Source organism: Enhydra lutris, unplaced genomic scaffold, assembly GCF_002288905.1.
Source record: "Enhydra lutris kenyoni isolate GAN:26980312 unplaced genomic scaffold, ASM228890v2 scaffoldscaffold304, whole genome shotgun sequence".
Taxonomy (NCBI): Eukaryota; Metazoa; Chordata; class Mammalia; order Carnivora; family Mustelidae; genus Enhydra; species Enhydra lutris.
In genome coordinates, this window is record NW_019154388.1 from 1 (window position 1) to 5,277 (window position 5,277).

Genomic DNA, 5,277 nt, shown 5'->3' on the forward strand with positions numbered 1-5,277 from the left:
ATGCAGCACAACAACAGAGTGTTTGTTTCCCCAAGGTTTCACTAACACGGGATGTTATCACAGCAGGTGCCTCACAAACAGAAGGGGACCAATTGGCTCTTTAATTTGCATTATTCTCTTTTAATAAAGTTGGCACTCTTTCATTTGTCTCTTGTCCTTTTGTAGTTTTTATTCTGTGAATTGCACCATCCTATTACTCATTTTTCTATTGGTTTGTCTTTTTCTTAGTGGATTTTAGGAAGCTGTATTATTTCTCACTCGAATTGGAGCTGTGCCCTTTTCCAGACAACGGGAGGTGGCTCTTCTTCTAATAGAGAGTTCTGGCAAATATGAGTGCCAGGCTGATTGTGCTTCAGAAGTGCTTTATGCCTGCACATACTCAGATAATATCAATAAGCACAATGAAGGAAACTCCCGAATGGATGCCCTTTCTCAAAGGCAGTTGCTTAGTGTTTTGTTTTTTGTTTTCTTTTTCTTCTGCAAGGAATGAGGCTTTTACCATGATCTTCTTGGTTTAAGATGTGTTTGTGAATCTGCATATACATTCTCACTTACCATCATGGAGGCGAAAGTCTTGTGGTTAATCTATATAAACTCACCACCTGGAGTCTTTTTCTTCCTTTCCCCCACTATTCCCAGAGAAACATCACCTTACTTGGCTAATCTCCTCTTGGGTTTGCTTCAGAGAAATCAGAAAGACAGAATTGACTTTGGTAAGTAATATTTTCAAATTCTGTGTGCTTTCTAATTTGATTTTTGTGTATCCCCCAAAAAGTTGTTTTTAAAAAGATACTACAGAGTTTTCAGGAGAAAATTCAAGTCAGTTTCTTTCTTTCTCTTCATCTTTTTTCTTCCCTTATTTTGTTAATATTTATTGAGTGCTCGCTATGTTCTAGATACAGGGGATAGAGTAATAAATAATAAAGAAAATCCCTGTCATCACATAGCACATATTCTCATGCAGGAGAGGCAAACAAAGGGTAAAGTTTAATCAACGCACCATAAAGAAGGTGATAAGTGCTCTGGGCAAGAAGAGGGAAGGGAAATGCCCATGGGGGAGGGATTGAAAGTTTAAATTCCATGAAGCCCCTTCTGAGGAAGTGGCCTTTGAATAAAGACTTGATTGATGGACAGCGGGATAGTGAGACAGTGGGCGGTGTGCACGTCTGTGGGAAGAGCTTGCCAGGCGGAATGAACAGCCAGCACAAACGCCCCGGGCTGGGAGTGCCGTGTCCACTGGAGGAACAGTTAGAAGACCAGTTAAAGACGTGGGCTTTTGCTCAAAGTGTGATGGGGAGAGTGTGAGCTCAGGAATAATAGGATCTGACCGATGTTTTAGAAAGGATCATTCTGGTTGCTTGTTGCCAACAGACTGTGGAGCGGGGCGGTGAGGACAGGAGCCCGGGGACCAATCTGGGGACTACAGCAGTTACCCCAGTGAGAGATGAAGGGACTTAGGCTGGAATAACAGCCATGGAAGTGGTGGGGAGTCCCTTGAATTCTGCATCTTTTTGGACATAGAGACCGTAGTATTTACAGATGAATTGGATGTGGGGTGTGAGAGAGAGAAGACTCAAAGATGCCTCCAGGGTGTCTGGCCTGGGTGCATGAAGGAATCGAGTTGTTTGTTACAGACATGCGTGAGGCTCTGTGGCAGGAGTAGGCTCTGGGGCAAATCAGGGGTTCAGCTTGGATCTGTTAAACTGAAGACATGCATTTAACGGAGGGGTGCAGATGACCAAAGGGCACTTGGAGTCCAGAGGAGAGGTCTAGGCTGGGGATGTATTTCGGAGATCTGGGAGGAGGCAAAGGAGGAGAAACACTCCAGAATCCTGGTGGAAAGTCCCTGGCCTTGAAGATGGGGTTTCAGGAGACAGGCAGGGGCCACTCTGTGGCAGTTTGGTTTTCACGGCAGTGTGAGGGCTGTGGGAGAACGGGCTCTTGGTGCTCCACAAGGCCATGAGTTCAGATTCTTACATTCTGAAGGCGAAAGCCGTATCACTGATCTTGAGCCTTTCTTCTTTTTATAATATAATCATTTAAAGCTAAAAATTTCTTTTTTTTTAAAGATTTTATTTATTTGACATAGAGAGATCACAAGTAGGCAGAGAGGCAGGCAGAGTGAGGGGGGGAAGCAGGCTCCCCGCTGAGCAGAAATCCCGATGTGGGGCTCGATCCCAGGACCCTGGGATCATGACCTGAGCCGAAGGCAGAGGCTTTAATCCACTGAGCCACCCAGGTGCCCCTAAAGCTAAAAATTTCTAAGTATTTTAACTTTACATGGTCTAGGAATGTTTAATGTTGTAGGGATTGTCCATTTCTGGAAGGCTTTGAAAGAACATTTTCCCCTGAAATTGTCTGGGTCTCAGCTCCTCTTTGGGGGCAGTTTGTTAACTTGTTTTTGTCAATCTCATGTAAAAGATTGTTCTTTTCGATCTTACTCTTAGCAGTCATATGTAAAAACAGCACGACTTAAATGTCAGACCAGGAAAGCCGTAAGACATGTTCAGTGAAAATGCTTTTTAAATTAACCTTGATCTTGACATTTTTAGAAAGAAAAAAAAGTGTTTGATTTTTCCTATAGTAATTAGTTGTAATATTAATAGCGATTTGCAAAACCTTGGTCCAGAGTTTTGGTCTGTTCATGTGTGTTATGGAAGTCCATATCGGTTCCTGGATAAGACAGACCAGGGTTTGAATTCTAGTCCCTCAGCTTGCTAGCTTTGACGGTGGAGAAGATACATGGCCTTTATGCGCTTTATCCTTGTCCGTAAAAGGAAGATAATGCTGTGTGTTAAGTTTGTGAGGATTAAATAAACTGGTATGTGAAGCACTCAGTTTGTTGTCCTAGCAAATGTCCTCAGTAGACAATAGCTCTGGAAGTTTCCATATAGGGGACAAGGTGAAATAGTCTGAACATGTATTTTCTTAAAGCTTTGTAAAGTTGGAACTAAATTTCAGAACGTGGACTTGGTAAATATCTTTCAGGGGGAGAAATTAAATTGAGAGTTGCTCTGTAACCATAAGAAATAGGGGTCAATACTATAATAACATACTCATCAATAATAGTTTTAAAATACTAGATTATATATTAAGTATTTGTACATTTCCCCTGCTGTAGCAATGGATTTGGGATGTGATTTCAGAGCATTTGCATTCAGTTCTTTGATATCTTTTCTGTTTCATCCCTATGATGTTCATTGTAAAAATTAGCATTAAAAATCTTATATGTCAAACTATAATTTATGTATATGTATATTAATTTTTGTTCTAAAAATGATCTCTGGTAGGAAACTCATATTTTTCTTCAAAACCCTCTGCACTTCTATTCCTTAGCAAGTCTTGTAACTGATATTTACACTGAGTGGCTTTTGGCAATTTCTTTCGGTAAGACCCCCAGGGCCCACCAGAGTAGAAGATGTGCTAGACTGACCCTGAGTTAAGCTTTTCCTGATCTCATATCTCGTCTTTTAAACCCTCCGGGCCCACTTAAATTTGTTACAATTAAGTGAAATTTAACATTTTGTTCCTTAGTCAGGCTAGGCACATTTCAAGTGTTCAGTAGTCGTCTGTGGCTAGTGGGTTGCCAGCACACCAGGTGCTCAGATGTAGACCGTCTCCATCATTGCTGGAAGTTCTGTGGACAAGGCTCCTTGGAGCAGTTCAGGGTGGGGACGCAGAGCTCTGGTGGCATGGGGAGGGGCAGGTGCAGCTAGAGAGGCAGGGGACTGCTGTCTCTTGAAGGGATTTGGCTGTGGGAGCCATTGGAGTGCTTTTAGGTGGAGGTGTGCTGTGAGCCACCGCAGGGTGGAAGCCGGGGCTTGAGAGCAGTAGAGAGTAGAGTGGTCTCTCCGTTAGAGCACGGAGAACCCCGCAGACTTTCTCTGTTAGAGCACGAAGAGCCCCGCACCTTTCTTGTTTTGTTTTTTTTCTTTTTCTGAGAATGAGAGCCTGAGCTTCAGGGAAGGTGGAGGCTAGGTAAGAGAAAGGTAGAGTTCACCAAGCTTGGAGCTGCTTGAACAGGAGAACGAATGGATGGATGATGGTGAAGTCACTCGGGCAGGGAGCGCGGGGAGCAACGCTTTTGGAGCAGAAAGGTGGTGAGTTAGTCCAGTGCTCACTGGAGAGATCTAGGCTGCAGAAGTGAGGGGGTACTTGGTGGGTGAGAGTGGTCACTGCGGTGCATATAAAAATGTGAGGAGTGCGGGCCGTGATGCGCACTGGGTGTTCACGTAACCAGTGAGTCACTGCACACCGCATCAGACGCTAATTACGTACGGTGCAGCAGCTAACTGAACAGAATTTTTTTAAAAATGCGAGGCATAGAGGGTTCAGAGTGTCGCCTTGGGGAACTCCACACTCCATCCCTCTCCTTTAAGGGACAAAAGAGAAGCAGGCACCCACAGAACAGACTAAGAAGTGGGAGGAGAAGCTGGTTCACTGAACGAAGGGGTTGAGCGTCGAGTGGTCTGCAACGCGGGCGAAGCAGAGCACAGGTACCACGACATGGCGGGGGGAGCCTGGCCAGCCTGGTGAAGACCATGTGACTGCACAGGAGAAGGCAGAAAGTGGGTTATGGTGGGTTGAGCAATACGTAGGAGGTGAGGAGCTCGAGTCTGTGAAGATTGATAATTTCCAGAGACATCGTTAAAAAGTAAAGAAGTGAAAGAAGATGGTGATTAAAAGGACTGCAGGGATTTGAGGTGTGAGAAAATGGAATGTGTTTATGCACAGAGGGGAAGAAAACCAGAGGAAAGGGAGAGGATGAGACCGTCAGGGGCAGAGGGAGCTGGTCCAGGTCTCTGAGGAGGTGGAGGGGACCGGACTTAGAGCATGGGGTGGAGAGATGAACAAGGAGAAGATCCCTTCCACTCAGATGCTGTGGCTGCAGACAGTTTGATGAAGGCATGGAAGAGCTTGAGAAAGGGCCTGCCTAAACCACTGGAAAGAAATTGTGGAGTTAGATGCTTGGAATCAGCATTAGCACTTTTTAGCTGTGTGATCTCAGGCAAATTTCCCAAACTTCTGAGCTGAGCTGTTTGGATCCATGTATGACGTGGGTTTCAGAACAGGACTGGGGTTAGGTAAGACATGGACAGCATCCAGCGGTGTCTAGTCTATGGTAGATAGTCGGTCATGTTAGTCTTTCCATTGTCCCTTCCCTTTATTACCTAGACACACAAGGTCTCTTTAAAAAGTGATGAGGGGATTGTATGTCATGTGTGTCTCACACACACACACACACACACACACACACACACACACACACACACACAC